We start from the raw sequence: 22,926 nt of genomic DNA on the forward strand, positions 1-22,926 counted from the left end.
ATTGTGCTCTGAACTTTTTTTTTTTTTTTTTTTTTCAGTTTCCAAGAAACATAAATTTATGTTTTCATGAAATGTGTGTTCAACCAAACCTTACTAATGAAACAATATTTAGTTCATTTTCTCACTTATTTTAAATGGAGGCTTTCAACCAGAGCTTCTGAAGTAGCAAGGACTGCTATACCAGGTGATGAAAATCTAGCTAAGCATAAGCAGAACTGAAATTTTATATAGCTATAACAGCTTTCTTGTGCTGAGATGGGAGCATTTAAAAATAATTATTTTGGGGGGGTGGGGAGGAAACACTTAAAAAAGCTGTTTGTGATTTCTTGGTTACCAGTCCTGGGCCCAGGGGCTCCACACCTCTTTTTGTTTCTCTTACTTTCTGGCAGTTCCTCCCTGTGTCTGGCTTTTCACTATCTCCCGTCTTGGGGAGTAGCCCTTGGAATACTACGGTTACAAGCAAAATAAACTTCCTGCTTAATTTGGAAAAGGCAATTTATTGTAAAGAATGAGGAACTCACTGGATTGAAAGAAAATTAAGAATCAGGTTTAAAAACAGTAGACACAGGGTGCTCTAGGGGGCCAGGCAGCAGGAACTGATGGGCAATCTTTTCAGGATGCCCCTGCAGGTCCAATAAGCTCCAACAATTTTTTTTCCTGTTTTTGTGACATTTCATTCAAATTTCTAAGGCCTGGGAAAGAGACAGACAGTCCTTCTTGGACCATGTGGTTTGTGCTAAAAGAGGCAAGAATCCCTTCCCCCAATGGAAATCAGGCTGCTGCACTGAAGGACATCCTTTTTCCTCTTCAAGGAAGTTCTTCTTCTAGAACTAGGGTAACATCCTTAGAGCAAACTTCCATGCAGGACTCCTGATGATGCTGTTTTTGATCAACATGATCAAAACCAGTTTCTGTGATGGTCAAAGAGAGATGGAGTGCTTTTCCTGAAGCATTCAGGACATGTGGCTGGGGAGAGCAGTACTTTAAAGACCCTCACTACAACTGAGCATAACACCACCAAATAACTAAGGAAGGGGAAACCCCAGTCTATCTGACAGGCAAAGGTGACCCCTGAACATTTTAAGGGTTTCAGGGTAGTGAGTTTCATTTAGGCTTGTTGATATCTGGAATTTGGGTCTTTCATTATGAAAGACAAATGGTGAAGAAAGTAGGTATATAAGAAACCTGGAAAACTCAACCCAGAAGATGACAAGATGGCAGCATTGCAGAGGTGAGTTCAAATCTGGTTCTTGGTTGGGTTAGCAAATTCACTATGTTTTGAGGACAAGGATGCCTACTCTTACCACTCCTGTTCAACATGGTACTAAAATTCCTAGCCACAGCAAGCAGTCAAGAGAAAGAAAGCAAAGGCATCCAAATAGGAAGACAGGAACTCAAATTATCTTTATTTGCAGATGATATAATTCTACACCTGGAAAACAACATCCTCTCTCCAAAAGTTCCTATATCGATAAATAACCCCAGCAAAGCTTCAGGATAAAAATTAATTACAAAAATCACTAGCATTTCTGTACAAGTACTGCATGCTAACTGACTGCACCACTGGAACATGCTAAAAATCATCAGCATTTCTAAACACCAACAATGTCTAAGCTGAGAGCTAAATCAGCAACACAATCACATTCATAATAGCCACAAAGAGAAGAAAATACCTAGGAACACAGCTAACCAGACAGGTGAAAGATCTCTACAGGGAGAATTACAAAACACTACTCAAAGAAATCAGATATGACACAAACAAATGGAAAAACATTCCATGCTCATTGATTGGAAGAATCAATATTGTTAAAAGACCATACTACCCAAAGCAATATACAGATTTCATGCTATTCCTATCAAATTACCAATGACATTCTTCACAGAATTAGAAAAAGCTATCTTAAAAATTACATGGAATCAAAAAAGAGCTCAAATAGCCAAGGCAATCCTAAACAAAAAGAACAAAGCTGGCGGCATCATGTTATCTGACTTCGAATTATATTACAAGGCTACAGCAACCAAAACAGAATGGTACTGGTACAAAAACAGACACCTATGGAACACAATAGAGAACCCAGAAATAAAGCCACCCCCAAACCATCTGATATTCAACAAAGTCAACAAAAAACAAGCAATGGGGAAAAAGACTCCCTATTCAAAAAATGGTGCTTGGATAACTGGCTAGCCATATGCAGATGATTGAAGCTGGGCCCCTTCCTTACACTATACACAAAAATCAACTGAAGATGAATTAAAGACAAATGTAAAACCTAAAACTATAAAAACTCTGGAAGATAATCTAGGAAATACCGTCTGGACATTGGACTTGGCAAAGATTTCATGATGAAGACGCCAAAAGCAATTGCAACAAAAACACAAATTGACAAATGGGACCTAATTAAACTAAAGAATTTCTGCACAGCAAAACACACTATCAACAGAGTAAACAGACAACTTACATAATGGGAAAAAATATCCACAAACTAAGCATTCAACAAAGGTCTAATATCCAGACTCCATAAGTAACTTAAATTAACAAGCAAAAGCAACCCCATTAAAAAGTAGGCAAAGGACATGAACAGACACTTTTCAAAAGAAGACATACCCATGGCCAAGAAGCATATGAAAAAATGCTCAACATCATTAATCATTAGAGAAATGCAAATCAAAACCACAGTGAGATACCATCTCAAGCCAGTCATAATGGCTATAATAAAAAGTAAAAAATAACATGCTGGTAAGGTTGCAGAGAGAAGGGAATGCTTAGACACTCTTGGTGGAAATGTTAATTAGTTCAGCCATTGTGGAAAGCAGTGAAGTGATTTTTGAAAGAACTTAAAACAGAAGTAACATGTGACCCAGCAATTCCATTATTGGCTATATACCCAAAGTAATATAAATCATTCTACCATAAAGACACATGCACATTGATATGGTTTGCCTGTGTCCCCACCCAAATCTTATCTTGAGTTGTAGTTTCCATAATCCCCACATCTTGTGGGAGGGAGCTCATGGGAGGTAATTTAATCATGGGGTGGTTACCTTCATGCTATTCTCATGATAGTGAGTTCTCACAAGATTTAATGGTTTTATAAGGGGCTTTCCCCCCTTTGCTCAGCACTTCTTCTTCCTGCCGTCATGTGAAGAAGTACATGTTTGCTTCCCCTTCCACCATGATTATAAGTTTTCTGAGGCCTCCCCAGCCATGCTGAACTGTGAGTCAATTAAATCTCTTTTCTTTATAAATTGCCCAGCCTTGGATATTTCTTTATTGGCAGCATAAGCACGAACTAATACACATGTATATGTTCATTGCAACACTATTCACAATAGCAAAGACGGAATAAACCTAAATGCCCTTCAACAGCAGCTGGCTAAAGAAAATGTAATACATATACACCATGGAATACTATGCAGCCATAAAATAGAATGAGATCATGTCATTTGCAGCTACATAGATGGAGCTGGAGACTATTATCCTATGTGAACACAGGAACAGAAAACCAAATACCACATGTTTTCACTTATAAGTTGAAGCTAAACATTGAGTACACACGGACACAAAGAAGGGAACAATAGACACCAGGGCCTACTTAAGGGTGGAGAATGAGAGGAGGGTGAGGATCAGAAAACTATCTATTGGGTACTATGTTTATTACCTGGGTGACAACGTAATCTGTTCACCAAACCCCTGTGACATGCAATTTATGTATCTAACAAAACTGCACATGTTCCCCTGAACCTAAAATAAAATTTAAAAATCAAAACAAAACAGAACAAGTTCACTGTGTTTCGGGTATGTAATGTATAAAATGGCATGTTACTCACTCCCTGTGTACATAGTCCTCATGTTACTTAAAGTTTATGAGCCATTATGAAACTCTGTAGGAATTCATGTGATAGATTCGAAGGTGAAATCAATTATGGAGCAAAAGACAAATAAATTCCTTTAGCCCATTTGAGTGGTCCCACATATCAGGCCATAGCTATGAAAGAAAATGTTTCCTGACTTCCTCACACTGTTCACATTCTTCATTCTGAAACAATTGTACCAATGTGTTCCACGCCATGTTTCTCAACTTCTTCTTGAGCTTCCAAGTTTGGGATCATAGGACCACTTTCCTGTTTGGGGTTTTACCTTTACCTTGGTACTTACTTGCTCTCCGGCTTTGACCTTTGCATTCCTCCTTGAGTCCAACTCAGATTCCTACCAGTTACTACTTTCAGCTGTCTTGATTAGCACCCCAAGTCATTAGGATTAGATTTGGACCCTATAATTTGAGTAACAAATGCTCCAGTCAGGTGCTGTGACCCCCCAGGAACCAGGCAATGACAAAGGTGCTTGTGTTACTTAAATGTTAATTCAGGCAAGGCAGTTCAGTGGAGAGTCATACCTCTGGCCCATGTGTGTCTTCTACTGTTTATGCATAAACACTCTGTACTTTCCAATAATTTATTTCTCTTCTTTTACCATTTCATTAAACTGCCAGGCAATATTTTTGTATCCTTTCAAAAAGCTCTGTAAAGGCTGCTCTCAGTGACGGGTGAAATGATTTCTAAAAATAACCTGCAAATCAATTTGTTCAGCCGGTAGCTTGTGGAAATCTTGATGAAGTAAGGTGCTATTAAATGTGCAAAATAAAATATTTTAGTTTAGAACATGTTACTAATAACCTGTGAAAAGACCTGGATTTAGAAACCAGGACTTGATAATCCTGGCTTTATGGATTACTGATTTATTGGCTTTAGGCACATCATATAACTTCTCCAGAGCCTCAGTTTCTTTGATTGCAAAATGAGAGAATAACATCTCCCTCATTGTATTGTGGCAAAGCAAAATGAGAACACATGAAAATGTTGCTGATAGAATGCTGGGTATCCTTTGGTAGACTTACCACACATTTGTTCATCTTCATTTGAACACAAAACCTAAAAGTGACTCCAAGTAGTCACTGGGGTCTACGGAAAAGCTGTAGGAAAGTTTACTTTTTTAAAAGAGTTGCATAAAAGAAAAACAAATAAACAAAGAAAAAGAAAAAAGCTGCATTTCAGTTAAGTTGATTAGAAAGAACATTTCCTTAGAATGAGTTTTGTTTTTATCTTCATTTTAAGGACATAAAGCAGAATGTGTTGCTGGTGAATAGCTTTCATTTAGGAAATGCACTAGGAGAAATTTGCAGAAATTTTAAAATAATTTTTAAATATTATTTCTTATCTGGCCCCAACATACATGTCCTTCCCTAAGCCAGAGGAATGCCTGTTATTTTGCATGTCCCTGGATGTCATGCTCAGAGATACCAGAATTTAAATTCTTTTGATCTGTTACTTGAATAAATACAGTCTGATAGTGTTAAGCTCAAATTGTTATTGAGTACATAACATATATTACCTCAGTCCAAATTTTACCCAAACATGAAACTTTAGATTATATGAAACAAATTAATATACATTTATAAAAACTCTAAATTTATAATGAAAGTCCCTTTACTGAGAGAAAAACTAGCATATTAAGCACTGCTTTAATCCCCAGCTATTTTCCTCGTTGTTTTGCTTTTATTATTTCATCACATTTTCAGTATGACAAATATTATCACTGCCATTTTACAGTTGAGGTAACTGAGGCTGAGTGAAGTGAATTAAGTGGCCTAAGCTGTAAACGGTACAGCTTTCCTGGCTCATTAGCCAGTGCCCTTCTCCATGGAGAAGTGTAGTGGTTACACCAAGACTCCTGAAAGAGGAAAAAAAGAGCAAACAAATCAGCCACTTATTCTACAATTCTGCTATTTTGAGCTTTTCTCAAAACGCCATATTCTTAGTTAACTCAGTTTAGTCTCAGTAAGATTGATACAGCTCCTATGATTTGATATTCTGACTAGTAAGGGGAGCAGCTGAAAGCATTTTTAGATATTAAGGAATTATTAGGCACTTCTTTCAACATCTCTAACTAATGCTCAGAATATTCACTTTCCTACAGAGTAGGGGAGTGTGATAGATGACGTCATGTTTATTACAGTTTGCTGGGAATAAATGCCACAGGCCTATTGACATGATGGGGAAAGGGCTTGTCAGTGTGGCACACCTAATATAATCTTCATCATAAACAATGGCTTCCACTTCTGGCCACATCCAATGTGTAAGGCTCTCACCTGGATCTGATATTTTCTCCTGCCCAGCACCTACCCCTCCTCTTTTTAAAACAGCATCCCAAGTGTCTTAGAGGCTTTCTTTGTTTGGGTTAATTTTATGTGATGCAAAAAATTGACTGGGCCAAGTGATACCCAGATAACTGGTTAAACATTACTTCTGGGTGTGTCTGTGAGGGTGTTTCTGCAAGAGATTAGCATATGAATTGGCAGACTGAGTGAAGTAGATAGCCCTCTCCATTGTGGGTATGCATCATCCAACCCACTGAGCGCCTGAACAGAATAACAAGGCAGAGGAGAGAGCTGGGACCTTGATCTTCTACTGCCCTCAGTGCTCCAATTCTTAGGCCTTTGGAATTTCCAGACAGACACCAGCTTTTCTGGGTCTACAGCTTGCAGATGCCAGATCATGGGATTTCTCAGACTCCATAATTGTGTGAGCAATAACCTAATATCTTATAGTAAATCTCTCTCTCTCTCTCTCTCTAGCTTTATACATGTAGGTTTATACAGATACACAGACACACGCACACACACATTCTCCTATTGGTTCTATTTCTCTGGAGAGCTCTGACTAATACACCCTTTCTCCTACTGTGGGTCCATTTGATTTAGTAGGGAATGGATCCCACCCTCGGCTTCATGAGGATGCATGATTCAGGCCCATTCATTCAGTATGCCCCACCTCCAGGCTGTAGGGTTTGCAGGGACTGGTAAGAAGCTGGGCACTTGACTCAAACTGGTGAAATGCTGAGCTTGTTGGAGGAAACACTGGAAATAGGAGTTGTCTTTCCTCTGGGGATGGTAAGTTGATGAGATGTAAGTTAAGAGCTACTGGTGGCTTTCTTGTTTACTGTACAAGGAACCTGCCTGAGAATAAAACTAACTGACAGAAAAGCAAAGTTGAATGCAAGAGACACACAGAAAGAGGTAAAGGCTAAATGGTACTGCTTGAGGCCTCCTTAGATCTAGCCATTCTGAAGCTATAGGACAATTCAGTTTCATAAACTACTGTGGCTTTTCTCTTTTTTCCTTTTTGCATAAACAAACACAAGTGATTCTGTAGGCTTTTATATATTCAGTCTGGTTCCAAATCCTTTTCCTCTATAATTCACTAGATTACACCTGATGCTGAATAATGAATGTGCACAGTACACAGTGGATTTCAATAGAATGGAAAAGTGGATCAGATGGAGTAGTACAGCCACCACTAAGGGAGGTGTTTTGTGTGTGTGTGTGTGTGTGTGTGTGTGTGTGTGTGTGAGAGAGAGAGAGAGAGAGAGAGAGAGAGAGAGAGACAGAGACAGAGAGAAAAAGAGAGAGAGAGAGAGAGAATGTGTATTGGCAAAAGAAAAAGGCAGTATCACATTCAAACAACAGGTTCATATGACAATTATTACTTAAATAATGAAAATCTTTGAAGCTGCCCAAGATAATTTCAGGCCCCAGAAGTCCAGCACAAGATGTTCCATTCAATTTTAGTCCACTGGCAACATTGAAACATCCTCCTTTGAATGTGTAAACAAGAAAGGATGAAAGGAGCCCTCACAAATGTAGGATACACCTGCATGTAAGGGAAACTTTGGAAGGGTCTTTATCTACCTCAACCAAAAAAGTAATTTCAATAGACAGAGGCCTCCAAGGATTGAACAATGCTCAGTGTAGCCACATGTCAGCCCCCTGAGACTCACGCTAGTGGGGCTCCCACAGGACAGGGCCAGGCTATGAAATCTCCCATGGGCAGCAAAGAGATGTGAAGAGAAGAGGTTATCAGAAAATGAAGAAGAGGACCACAGGGAATCAGTCTTTGGAAAAGTAGGGCTCAAGGTGACTGAAAACCACAGTGAGGGCTGTGTTCATTAGCCCTCGGTCATCCATGCACTACTGCCACAGTTTTGCCATAGCTGGGTTCTATCTCTGCTATTATTAACCTAGTACTTTAAGTGGACTCACTTTTCTTTTACTTCCTCGTTGCTTCTAAGCATAACTTTTGAGAAATGGGTTTATTTCTCTGGTTAAAAGTATATAACCAGTTTTATACTTTTCTACTATATGTTAAAATAAGCATATAATCATTAAAAATGTTTGTTGTACCAACTAAAATCTTTTCAAATGCCACAGTACTGGATTCTACTCATTGGGCAACACTAGTATATAGGACAAGGACTGGAGTGCAAGTCAAGAACAAGGGTGAGGATGAAAGTTGCTTCCCTTGATATGCTGATATTGTCCAGGGATATCAGTTTCATCACCGCTTTCCTGAAAGCTCTACCCCTCCCCTCTGCTTAGGGCACTCCAATGTCTTTATATTACAAGGGAAGATTATTTGCAAGCAAACACTGGAATTATAAAAATGAGTAAAACAGTCAAATGTGCAGCTTTTAACAAGAGGTAAGTACATTATTGTTACCTCCTGTCTTCAGAAAGGGCTAAAGAATGACCAAGGAGTTCACTGCATTAACCTATCTGTAAAAGCAGTAGATACCAAATGCCATACTTATGTCATAGATGAATGGCAATTATGTATGCATAACTAAAAGTATAATTTAAAAAATTCTCTCAAGGCTTATCAGAAAACCACATAAAGCAGAACAAGTCATTTGTCTTTAAAAGCCATGAACTATCTTGTCAAGTCACAAAACAGTTGCCACTTGAACTCTGGGAACAGACTTTCAAAGACAGATTTCTACAAGTTTTTTTCCATTAGAATTTTACAGACACTAATAATGACCTCACTGGAATTTCTTTTGATTCATGCTAGAAAAAAATAGACTGTAATTTAGACATTGTTTGAAGATGGACTATAATACTATAAGACAAAACTGAAGCCACCTTATTAAAGTTTTTTTCATTCTTTAAATTTCATGTTTGGCTTCACTGTGGATAAAATATGACAGCAGTAAAACATAAAACATGGCTTTCTCTTTGAGCTGCAAGGAAAAGATGCTTTATCTATTTTGTGACTTCAGGTGGAGTAATGGTTTCTCATCCTTCTAATAATCACTCTTTATCCACTCAGCCTGCTTTATTTTTCTTCCTAGCACTTGTCACTATGCATCACTATCTTATTTGCTGTATTTATTGTCTCTTTCCTCCACTAAATGTAAGCTCTATGAGGGCAGGGACTTTATATTAGTTATGTAGTCTCCCAGCACCTAGCAAAATGCCCAGTACATAGAAGGTGCTCACTAAAAATTTGTTAGATGAATGAATGTTGATTAATGACCAAACCTTTACAATTAGCAAACTGTCTCATTTTTCAAGCTTTACCCATCAGCTTTATATCCCAAAAATACATACTTCTTAGCCATTTGACCTTTGGCAAGTCACTTAACCACATAACTTCTAACAGGTTGTGTTTCTGTCTATAAAATGGGGACATCATTGACTGATAGAGCATTGGTGAGCATAAAATGAGGTAACATCCATGAAAGTGTTGGTTTGTCTATATTTATGTATTTATTTACTTATTTATTTTTAGTATTATTATACTTTAAGTTCTAGGGTACATGTGCACAATGTGCAGGTTTGTTACATATGTATACATGTGCCATGTTGGTGTGCATATACCCAAAGGATTATAAATCATGCTGCTATAAAGACACATGCACACGTATGTTTATTGTGGCACTATTCACAATAGTAAAGACTTGGAACCAACCCAAATGTCCATCAATGGTTTGTCTATCTTTGTAATCAGGTCTCTAGTCATTCATCTGTCTATGTATGAATGCAGCCTGTTGGCAAAGGATCTGGTCCACGGTAGGTGAACCATGACTGTTTACTAGTTTATTAATTTTTAATTTTAATTTTGCTGCAGGAAGTAATGATTTCTTTTTCAGTTGTTGATGGCCCTGCCTAAAACCAAGGACAAGAAATCACTAGATGAAAGCATTGCCTAAACTCTTACTCTTTATATATCTTCAATATAAAGAGATTTAAAAATGGTGTTTTCTTCAGTCAAGTACATTCAGAGGACAAAAATAAGAAAAGGACATCGACAAGACTGATAAGCACTAAAGTCATCTTCCCTGTCCCGCCTAAAAGGTCAGTTTCATTTTTAAGATGCTTCTCATGTACAGAAGACAGTGTTGGGAAAAGATGGGTTTGATTTTTATAAAGGTGATTCCTGAGGCACCCTTTAAAAAACAAACAAACAAACAAACTTCTTCCCTTTCTTCCTTCCTTTCTTTTTCTTTCTTTTTACTTGCCTTTATTAATTAACTAAAATTAAATTAAGTTTTTGGTTATTTCCTACAAGCAAGATAAATATCTAAAAAACAGGTCGGGGGAGGAAAAATGGTCAATAGAAACTTTCTTAGAAGATGAAAATGTATGTTAAATCCTCTTCAAATTATAATTTTCAAATTCTCACTACTAAGACACAATTAATCAGTTCAACTAAAACAGAGTTGCCAATTAAAACATGGTTAACTAGGATTTTCTTAAAAAAAAAATCCCAAATCTTACACTGTTCATTCTAAATAAACATGCTTTTAAAAGATTAGGAAAATAATTACCTATTTGCATAGGAAAATAATAAATGATGAAATCTCAACAGATAGGGTAAAGGTATACAGAATATTATCTTAGCAATTGGCTCAATCACTTCCCACTCAGTGTAAATGCTTCAGTAAGAGGTATTTTATACAAGGAAAGTTCTAAATCAAGGTTTTTACAGATTACATTTATGCAAGTATTTTTTCTCTCACTAATGGAAGATTTCCTCTCTAATATCTTTTCTAAACAATTTGTTAACCAGAGGAGAGGAAAACAAAATACTTTTTTCTAATATTTTATCGAGGACTTATAATTTATTTTACTTTTATTCTCTGATAAAGAAAAGGCTACAGGGAAACTAGCAGGTGAAAGACTTTCTAAATGTAAATGTTGCCCAAAGGAAAAAAGAACTGTGATTAGATTATTATGTATAGTATGCATCAAGGGTTAAAATTCGTACACTGAGAAATGTATGTCAAACTGTGCAGATTTTAAAATTCACTTTTAGGAATTTATCATAAAGAGTTCAGATATGCACAAAGATAAACTTCAAAGGATAATCATGGCAATATTAGTTACAGAGGTTAAAAAAAAATACAAATCCTTGTTTCCCACCGCATTCAGGCAAGTGAGACTACCCTATGGAGACAGGAGGCTGAACATCTGCGGAATTTAAACCAGGAAGGCTTGGACTCAGAGATACCAAACACAGCCAAGGGCAAGCATGGCGTACAGAGTGAAAATGGAGGAACTGAGAAAATGGCTGTACTAGGCCCCTCATCAAGTTGATTTCCCTGTTTTTTTCTTTTTCCTCTGGCAAAGATGGGAGCTGGGGAAGCCTGTCTGGAGGAAGCAAATGACCCCAGAGAAAAGACCGTTGGAGATTTAAATTTGGGGCGAATAAAAAGGCTGGCCAGCCATATATTTATCCTAGAGCAGCAGTACTAACTGGAATGGGGTGGGGGTGGGCTTCCCCAAGGGATAGAGACATTTCTGATTTCCATAACTGGAGGGGCATGATGCTACTGGCATCTAGTGGGTAGAGGCTAGGGAAGCTGTTAAACATCCTATAATGCACAGAATAACAAAACAGCCCTCACAACAATGAATTATCCAGCCCCAAATGTCAGTAGTGCCACTGTTAAGAAACTCTGTATTCAAGTGAAGCCCACAGTTCACACCTGTCCCATGTCCCCATCACTCACACAGGACTTCCGAAGGCTCTTTTGGGCTTTACCCTCAAATACGATTGGCTTGCCTTTACCAGACACTTGAGGAAAGCCCTCACAGTGAAAGTCAGAGACAAAAACACACAAACACCAACCAAACAACTGAATAAGAAAAAAAACTATTGGAGAAAACAGAAACCATTAAAAAAAAAAAAACAAAAAAAAAAAACTTAAAAAGAAAAACTGTTGATACAACCCAATCTGAAATACAATTTGGCAATATCTAGCAAACTTGAAGTTAAACCCACCTGAAACCCAGCAATTCTGCTTGTAGGGATTTATTTTAGAGGAATTCTTGCACATGTCACTAGGAGACATGCACAGATTATTCATAGCAGCATTGCTTGTTAGTAGCGGAAAAACAAAACAAAACAAAACAAAACCTAGAAAAAATCTAACCCTTCACCAAAAGAGAATGGATAGATTAATTATAGACTATTCATATAATTGAATGCCAAAATCACTTAAAATGAATGACTTAGAGCTAAGTATTTCATTACAGATATACTTCATAAATATAATGTTGACTTAAGGAAAGCAAATTACAGGAGACCACATGCATTAAAACACTATACAAAGTTAATAAGCTTTGAATAAATACATGCAACAACTTTACCATATCTCCTTTAAGGCAGGGGTCCCCAACCCCTGGGCTGTGGACCAGTACCAGTCTGTGGCCTGTTAGGAACCAGGCTGCACAGCAGGAGGTGGGCAACGGGTAAGTGAGCATTACTGCCTGAGCTTTGCTTCCTGTCAGATCGGTGGTGGCATTAGATTCTCATAGGAGCAGGAACCCTATTGTGAACTGTGCATGTGAGGGATCTAGGTTGTGTGCTCCTTATGAGAATCTAATGCCTGATGATCTGAGGTGGAGCAGTTTCATTGCAAAACCATCCTCCCCACACCCCTCAGCCCCAACCTCTGTGGAAAAATTGTCTTCCACGAAACCGGTCCCTGTGTCCAAAAAGGTCTGGGACTGTTGCTTTAAGGATTCATACTTGTCTACCAAATCTATAAGGCAATACATTTTAGTTATCCTCCAGACTCAAGATGGAGGTCACCTCTGGGAGGCTGGCAGGAAGGAAAGTAACTGGAATGTGTATTCAGGTAACTTCGAGTATGTGATGTTTTATTTCTTAAGCTGCATTTTGGGTGTACTGGTGTTTGCTATATTATTCTTCTATATCTTTTGTATGTTTTAAATTGCATTAAATAGAATCTATTTTTAATATCATCAGAAAGATAAAAGAAAATATTGCATCCAGTAAAAAGTAATGTCTCATTCATGATGTAGGAATTTAATTCCACAAACATGGTAGTTCTAAGAAAATCTAATGTGTAGTAAAGCTATTATATTCTTTAAAATATAAAATTAAAATGTATAGGCTTTCTTTAAAAAGTTCATAATTTAATTTCAAATATATAATTTAAATTTAACCTTAATGGCACCTTTTGAGAATTTTTTCTTTTCTAATAACCAGGTATATAAGGTAACTTTGTCATGTACCTGGTTTGAAAATTGTGTAATAGATCTCAATATGTTATATGCCATGTTGAGCTATTTTCCTTTAAGTGTTCTTAATACTAAGCATTGGTGTAAATTAATTGCTAAAAAGTGTAACATTATATTTGAAATATTTAGCAGTTATGATCCACAGTAACAATTCTAGGAAATTAAAAAAACAACATGTTAGCCAATGTTTTAATCAATATATTAAGAACCTACAAAAGTGATTGCATTAATGGCTTTGGAAATTGAAATAACAACTTCTGAAATTATTTTAAAAATATCTTTTTCTAAGAACATATGGACACACGATGGGGAACAACACACACTGGGGCCTGCTGGGGGTGCAGTGGGACGGACAGCGTCAGGAAGAATAGCTAATGTATGCTGGGCTTAATACCCAGGTGATGGGTTGATCTGTGCAGCAAATCACCATGGCGCATGTTTACCTACGTAACAAACTGGCACATTCTGCATATGTACCCCAGAAGTTAAAATAAAAATTGAAGAGAAAAAAATATTTTCCTTGGCACTAATTTGTTCTAACCAGAGAACTAATTTAGGAATTGAGAAAAGCCTAAAAAGTATCTGTCCTTTTTAATTGCATAAATAAGTGATACGAAAACAGTTCTGAGTGAGTTCTGTAAGTAAATATTATAATTTCCTTACACTAGCTTCACTAAATTATCATTTTGTCAGTTTAGAAATATGGTATTATTATACCAAGTAGTGAAACATTTGAAAATATACATTTAGCAGGTTAAAATAATCATGTTCATCTTTTAAAGAAAAAGATCCTCAAAGAAGACACAATTCATACTTTCCATTTTTCATTGATGTCATTAAGTACTCATTTAAATTAGTTTTGGAAACTGAAATAACGTTACTTTTTTTGATATGGTGGCAGAGTTCACCTGAAAAAACAATTTCTAACCTAATCATTCCTTCATACATGGTGTGTTCCCTCTAAAAGTGAAAACTCTATACTTCTAATATATATAAATATATATTAAGATCATGGCCAATAACAAAACAAAGCAAAGCAAAAATGAACAAAAATGTTTTGATATGGAAACATTTTTATGAAATAAAATTTCCCTGGCTAGTTATTGAAATTTATCTTATTTAAATGATTTAAGTTTATTCTAGCAAGTGCTTCTAAGGTGGAGATGCTATTATAGGTTGAGCATCCCTAATCCGAAAATCCAAAATCTGAAGTGCTCCAAAATCCAAAACTTTTTCAGCATAGACATGATACCATATGTGAAGAATTCCATACCTGACCTCATGTAACAGTTCTCAAATTGCAGCCAAAACTTTTTTTATGCAAAAAATTAACAAAAATATTGTATAAAATCACCTTCAGGCTACGTGTATATGAAACATAAATAAACTTGATGTTGAGACTTGGGGTCTAATCCAAGACACATCGTTATATATATATGCAAATATTTCAAATTCCAAACAAAAAATCTGAAATCCAAAACACTTCTGGTTCTAAGCATTTTGGATAAGGGATAGTCAATCTGTATAGCTGTGTCTACAAAAATAAAATGGTAACTAAGACCTCTAAAATTAGATTTGTAAAATCTCCTTCAGCTCTAATATTTCACTTACTCATCCCTTCACCTTTAATGACTTCAGTCCTTCATTTGTTCACTCCTTTTAGACACTTCCTATATGCCATGCAGTGTGCACTCGGGGGATATAAAGAGAAACAAAAGAAATTTGTTTTGGCCATAGTACATCAGTATGAAAGGTGTGAAGGGATCACAAACCCAAATCTCAAATACACATCGAATTCACTTTCTGTGTTGCAGAAGGAAAGGAATCCTGCCTAGGTGACATGGACCCACCCACAGAGACCTTTTGTATGGGAATTGTACTACTGCTCTAGCACTTTGCTCACAAAGTATGGAATTTCACACTTCCATTCATTTATAGTGGAAGACATGGAGGCACAGAGAGGTGAGAGAACTTGTCAAAAGTCACAGAGCAAGTTAGAAGGCCAAAATCAGAATATATGGTCTATTGTAATATTTTCAACAAATGTATTGAGAACTTGACAGGTGTCTGGCTTAGAACCAGGAATGGGGACTACAAAGATGAATAAGATGGAGTTCCTGCCTAGAGGTGCTTATGCTCTGGTGCTGGCAGTTCCCAGACTCAGGGGTTCTGGGAATTGCTGTAACAGCTGATTGTCTTGGCACCTACTGCTGGGTCTCTGAGTACTGTGTTAGCACATAAACAGACGTGGAACTGCATGGAGACCAGATCGCCTGGCAAAGTAAACATGGGGAAACAAATTCAGTGTGGCTGTAATCTGTAAAATGCAAATTCAAAAAAGAATTTGTTTCTACCTATCCAACTTGCAAAAGTCTTAAAAACACTCAAAGTGGAGAAATTGACCCTCTCATCCACTGCTGTTGGAAATAAAAATTTTGTGTTTAGATACCAAAGTTGCAGCATGTTGTACAAGCTTATAACCAGGAACAATATGTTCAACAGTAAGTGAATAATGTTTCACTAAATTGCATGAGGCAGTTTCTTAAGATTACTTAATGACCTGGGAAAATATTCATCATCCAATGTTAATTAGAAAACCAGGATATTAAGCTATACATGGCATGCTTTTTCTAAAAATACTTTTCTGAAAATACAGTATGCACGCATATCTGTATCACAAGTACTGGAAAGAAATGTATCAAATTATACACCATGGAATACTATGCAGCCATAAAAAAGGATGAGTTTGTGTCCTTTGCAGGGACATGGATGAAGCTGGAAACCATCATTCTCAGCAAACTATCGCAAGAACAGAAAACCAAACACCACATGTTCTCACTCATAGGTGGAACTGCACAATGAGATCACTTGGACTCTGGAAGGGGAACATCACACACCAGGGCCTATTATGGGGAGGGGGATTGGGGGAGGGATGGCATTGGGAGTTATACCTGATGTAAATGACGAGTTGATGGGTGCAGCACACCAACATGGCACAAGTATACATATATAACAAACCTGCACGTTGTGCACATGTACCCTAGAACTTAAAGTATTATTTAAAAAAAAAAAATGGCACCAAAAAAAAAAAAAAGAAAAAAGAAATGTATCAAATTAATACTTGTGATTATTTCTGGGTGGCGGTATTACAGATGATTTTTATTTTTCTCCTTTGTATATTTTCCAAATTTTCTGAAAGGAGATTCCATTAACTTAGTAATTTAGAAAAAATAAAAGTAAGTCTTAATTTTTTTTTCTGACTAGATGATTCTCTGAAATAAACTAACTGCTCCTGACTGGTTTCAGGACACCAATGACTCAGCCCTTCTGGTTAGGACACACGGATGCACTAGGGGGGTCCTGAGACCTGAGCTCCATGACCCAGACTTGTTTTGCTGCTTACTGGCTATGTTTTTCTGGGCAAAACAGTTCTGAGCCTCTGTAATTGTATTTGTAAAATGTGGCAATTGATGTCTGCCTCATAGATGAAGTTTAAAGACAGCATAAGAAAAATGCTTTGAAAAGTACTATATAAATGCAAGTTATGTCTCATCTGAGACATAGATAAAACAGAGTACACACTCAAATCCTAAATGACCAACTTCTTGGTTTTATGACATCACTTAAATGACAGAACCTCTTTGAGCCTTAGCGTCATAATTTGTCAAGTAGAGATATTACTGGCTTCTTCAGAAGGTGGGTGTGAACTAAACACCTTATGTGGGACTCAGTAAATGTTTGCTTTCTTCCTTTCTTAGGCTCTGTCTTTCCCCACTCTGCTCTTACTCTGAAACAAGGATTTTAAAAAATGCTCTGGCATCAGCACTTTCTAATCTAATTTTAAAACATATTATTTACTTTGATTTTTTTTGATATGTTAAAAATGTATGGACTCTTTTTCCTTTCTCCACCCTTTTATGGTTTGGACCAATAGCAAACACAAAGTACGCAGAACTTGGCAAAATCGATGTGAAGACTGTGGACAAATTTTATGGGGTCATTTGAGCCTGAAGTCTTCCACAGAAAGCTCTGAAACTCTAAGCACTTTACATTCGGGCAGGAAGAGTAGGAAGGGTGAGAACGTCCTTGCTTTGGTAGGCTGAAATTATTTCAGCAATTAGATCTCCTTAGATTCTAGATTTATCTAAATATACCTGTGACATTCTGTAAATGTGCAGAACTCAGAATTTCTCAGGCTTGGTTTCTGTAGTGTCAATTGACAACCACATGTCTTGAAGTTTTGTTTCCTTTAATTAACCTTCTCCATTTTCAAATCAATTTTCTCACTTCCTCATGGTGTTACTGCTATTCTAAGGAATGCAGACCAAAGGGATCAACATTTCAATACTCCAAAGGTTCGTATGCCAAGCCTGGAACTTTGCACACAAATAGATATCCAAGCACACTTGCTGTTCATTCTGTACACCCCAACTTAAAAATTCAAAGTCTAAGATTAAAGTATCAGAGGATTGAGTCCTAAGTTACTATTTGAAATCTGGTTCATCTTGTATAAGAATCTTTTCTTGTGGGAATGTTGAAGATTTTTGAGAAAGGAACAACCCACTGAAGGCCCTCCCTGTTTAGGGAAGATTAACCTGTTAGGTGCTAGTAGATTGATCGACGGGGATGATCTGCATGTGCCATGATTGTGAAGACAGATTAAAAAAGGAAGAGGCAGATAAAAGACATATTGTAGCAGAATCTGCTAGTGCCCAGTCCATTTTTCCAGAGTCTTAGCACTTCACTGTGTTCTGGTTGATTTCTAACTGCCAGCGTCTACCCACCTTTAGTTGAGTGCTAAGGAATTCACAGCCCCATGCCAAGCAGCACTCAGTCAATGACTGATAGGAGTTGATACCTAAACACTCCAGCTCCCTTGCCCTTTGGATGGAAGAACTCTGAGCTGTGTTGTATTAGTTTCCTATTGCTGCTGTAAAAAAACTACCAAAAACTAAAGAGGCCTAAGGAAACATGAATTTATTACTGAACAGTTCTGGAGGTCATAAGTTTGAAATAGACCTTATTGGGCTAAAATAAAGATACAGGTTTGAAGTTAGTATACTATTGCTTTGAAGGATGCTAACCAACCTTCTGGTACAAGTAGACCCAAGCTGTGGCCTGCTTATTCTTTGAAGGAGCCTTCTTGAATTCCTCCTCCCTTTATAATCAAAACCAAGACAGGAGAATGTGGTAGTGAAAATTCCTCCACACTATGCTGAAATCAATCATAACAGGCCTCATCTTAATCCCACTTAATTTAATCCTGCTATTTAATTTAATCTGTCTAACTTAATCCCACTTTGGTACAATCTGAATCTAGAATACTTGAGTTAAATCATCGAATACTCCAAGACTAGCAGAAGCCTACCCTGGATGGAAAAGGATAACAAAGTCACAAGGTACATAAAGTCAGAATCTCTTGTTTTTCATTCTGGCTATAAATAACCACATGATCTTAGACTAATCATGTAATCTCTCTCTGACTGATTTCATTTCTTCATGTAAAGACAGAATTAATAAAACTTACTCCTTTTTGGAGAGATTTCAGAGTTAAATGGAAAACTCTGTGAACTTGCTTTGAGTTCTAATACAATAGCACTAATCATGATGATTCAAAGGACAGTAAGCCTTTTGTTTTTCCCATGAATGCAGGTTTTAGTCAAATGCCAGCCAAGTATTCTCTGTACACTTGATGCTCCTAAAATATTTATTGTTTTTGATAATGAAGAATAATGTCTTATGCAAAGTAATCTATTCACAAACTTTCTCCCAGTTGGAACTGATATATGTTGAGCCATCTCAGTTATTCTGATAAAGCCCCTCACTACATTTGTATCTAACTTCATCAGAAACAAATGATCTCCTCGATACACTTTGGAGAGTTCTGCAAGATTTAACAATGGATGGTGACTTGTTGCATAACAGAACACTTGACTTTATGCTCTATTTTAAATTACATTTGAGTATTTTTTATTGATAATCTATTAAATCTAGGGCTCCAAGAACTGGTCTTCCAGTAGTTTATATAACAATAGCTACAACAACAACCGATGTCTGCATCTTGCATTACAGTTGGCAGTGGCTTCCTATAGTTAGATGTTGCCCAAACTTCAGTCATTTTTATAACAACAGCACGATATTTTGCCATATTTTCTTAATTTATGTGTTACTTTTAACCAAGTGTTTTATCTTAAATTGACTTACCTTTTAAAATGTAAATGTTTATTTAAAAAGTGAACTTCATATCACTACCACACCTAGAAAACCAATATTGTTTGCCATAAATAGAAAATACATAATTCATTGATTTAGCCATTCCATAAAGTATACATATAGCAAAACATCATGTTCTGCACCATAAATATATACATTTATATTTTCAAATAAAAAATAATGATTTTTGAAAAGAAAGCAAATAAATGCAATGCAACAAAAACAAAACAATATTGTTCAGTTTCTGCCTGATACTGTTGTTGGGTAAAGGTCCCTGAGCTTGAGATACAATCTTCTGTGTTTGTGTGTGTAAGTGTGTGTCCCAGAGAGAAAGACAGAGAGAGAGAGACTTGCATATCTTATATGAAATTTAGAGACAGCTCTATATTGAGACTTTTAGTAAATTATTTAGATTTTTGGAAAGGATATGATGGATTAGAATCTTAGCAAGCAGTGCAGATACTGTATTCATTTTACAGATGATAAAGTTAGGGCTCAGAGAGATTACATGACTTATTCCTTGAATACTCAGTAAATGGCAGAGCTGGGTTTCAAACACAAGCCTTTTCATTCCAAATCCTGTGCTTTCTCTAACGCACTCAAACATTCTTGGAGTGAGAGGGGTTGCAGAGGGCTTAGATGAAGCACACTGAAGATCCGTTCCCTCTGTCATTTATAATCCGGTCAAGGAGATGAGAGGGACCAAGTAATAGATTTAAGTCATCTCAAGAGAAAGTAGAAAAGTATGTTTTGAGATAATTGGCCCAAAGAATAATGGTGAAAATATTTAGCAAGTGAGCCCACTGTAAGTTGGACTATTAGGGGAGACTTTCTGGAAGAAGCAAGATTAAAACTCTTGTGTTGAAGGGTGGATAAAATTAGATGAATTGAAGATAGAGGTGAAGCCATTTCAAGTGATAACAGCACTTTGATCAGAATAATAAAAAATGTCAAAGCTCTGTCTTGGTTCACTGCAGATAGGGAAAAATGCATACATATGACAGGAAGTACTATGGCTACATTTTAGAGTCTTATGTGCTACAAAGTAGAATGAATCACTATTTTGTAATCCTTAAAAATAAATTATTTCCCTCAAAATATGTACGATTCAGCAAACTATCTACAGGGCTTTTTCTCCTAAGGAAATAATGATGGATATATACTAATATTTGTAAGAATGTGTCTCATCCTAGCAGGGCAATTGGAAATAACTCCAGTGTTTGACCATATGGGGCTTAGTTACTTAAAGTTAACTACATCAATACTGGGGACCCTGTGCAATCTCTAGAAAAGATTTCAACCTTTGCTACTAAAACGTGGTCTGTGGACCAATATTGTCACCTTTACCTGGAACTTGTTAAGATTCAGTTTCTGATGCAGTAGATCTGGGGGAGGGCCTGAGATTCTGCATTTCCAACAAGTTCCCCAGTGATCTGCACATGCATTAACATTTGAGAAGCAGAGGCACATGATTAATGACATGGAAAGATATTTGCAATTAAATGAAACAGGCTGATTTCATAAGAATTAGTTCCATATGATACTATACTGGTAAATTTTTAAAATATGCATACATTTACACATAAGAGAAGGAAATAGGGAAAGAGTGTGTGTGTGTGTGTGTGTGTGTGTACGTGCAAGACAGACAGATGGGAAGAATATATATTAAAATACCAACAGTGGTGGAATTACTGGAAATTATTTAAATTTTTTTCTGTGTTTGTATATTTGCATCTACCATGAACATTCATGCCTCTTTCAAAATATAAATAATAAAACTATATTTTCAATTCCTTTTCTGTTTTCAGAATTTTACTGAGTTCTTTCTGGAAAAATAAACAGGAACCCAGAGGCTGAACTGGAAGAAAACAACTCACAGGGATTTAATCAATGTAACAAGAAATTGTCAGAAGAAAGAAAGACTTACAAGATAAGAATTTTCCACTAAGTGTGAAGTAAGTCTATGTAACCTTCACGTCCCTAGCGCTCTTGGAATTTATTTTAAAAACAAAACTTTTTTTTTTTTTTTTAAAGTAAGGCTATAAAACTCCAGGAGCATAGACATTTTCAAGACTGCCAACTGGGAAAGTACTTTCAGGATGAAACAGATCGGTTTCCCTTAACAAGTATTTTTAGTGGTTTTACTCTGAGTTCTGGTTGGGAATATTCCAGCAATGTCACTTAGAAGTTGAAAGAGGACCCAACTGCTTTGTCAGAATGATTCTTTGCCTGCCTTCTCCCTTGGAAAATTTACCTTAATCTTTATTCATTTCTGTGCGTTGTCCCCATTTGGGTGATCCCTTTGTTCTCAGCATATGATGTTGAGAACAGCTTCACTATTTCTTTGCTGCTGGGATGTTTAGGCAATGGAAGTAAGTTAAGATGATTAAATGAGATAATGCAAATAAAACATTTATTATAAAGGAAATACTTAAAAAGTTGACTGATTGGGAACTGGCGTTGTGGCGTGACTATGGGGACTATGCAGGGAAATATCAACTGCCCCCGAACAGAACTGAAGAAGAAGCTGTTCAAGCACCTGTGGGTATTGAACTGGGAGTGGCATCTGAGGCACCGGGTGGTTGGGACTGTGATAGACAAAGGGCTGCTCATGCAGCACCACCTCAAGAAGCGGGCATCCAGTGCACGTACCAACATTACTCTGTCCGGTAAGAAGCGCAGAAAACTTCTCCAGCAGATGCAGCTTGCCTGGAAAGAGAAAGCAGCCATGGAAGTGGAAGCCCCTCAAAACTATCCAGGTCTAGTGAGCCATAGCTCAAAAGGCAAAAGAGGACAAAAGTCGCTAGGATGCAGAAATGAAGGACCTTGAAGATGCGAGCGAAACCTCTTCCTCTAGAAGATTCTCAACTGGATCCAGAAGGACTCAGTGGTTGTTTTAGAGGACTTTGGCAAAAGCAGTGTCCCTTTTCACCAGATTTCCTCCTCCCTTATCCTCCCATAGAAGGATGTCAGGGAAGAGGGTACAGAAGAAAGATTGGAGAAGAGCCTCTTTACAAGTCAACTCCATTTGTAATAAAGCCCTAGCACTCTGAAAATAATTTTTTGACTGATTAATTCATCATTCAACAACTGTGTACCATGTGACCATCATCTACCCCTATGGGCAGAGGATGCAGACGATCCCAGAGTTGTTTCCTTACCTCAAGATGCTTTCAGGTAAGGGGATATAACCAAGGAAACACAAGTACCCTGCAGTGTCACAAGTGCCATGACAAGGAGAGGGCCAGGTATCCCAGGGGCAAATAAGAGGAGTACTAGCCCCATCAAGTGGGGGGGTGGTGGTAAAGAAATCTTCCTCATTGAAATG

The 22,926-nt window shown here is 37.1% G+C and overlaps 1 protein-coding gene and 1 pseudogene across 3 annotated transcripts in view; one reads left to right on the top strand and one right to left on the bottom strand.

Moving 5' to 3' along the window:
* The window catches only part of SLC24A2 (solute carrier family 24 member 2), a 275,663-nt gene that overhangs the window by 177,468 nt on the left and 75,269 nt on the right, over positions 1 to 22,926 (bottom strand). The window lies entirely within an intron of this gene.
* LOC119624330 (uncharacterized protein C11orf98-like) lies at positions 22,071 to 22,498 on the top strand (annotated as a pseudogene).

This window comes from Chlorocebus sabaeus, chromosome 12, assembly GCF_047675955.1.
Source record: "Chlorocebus sabaeus isolate Y175 chromosome 12, mChlSab1.0.hap1, whole genome shotgun sequence".
NCBI classification, from domain to species: Eukaryota; Metazoa; Chordata; class Mammalia; order Primates; family Cercopithecidae; genus Chlorocebus; species Chlorocebus sabaeus.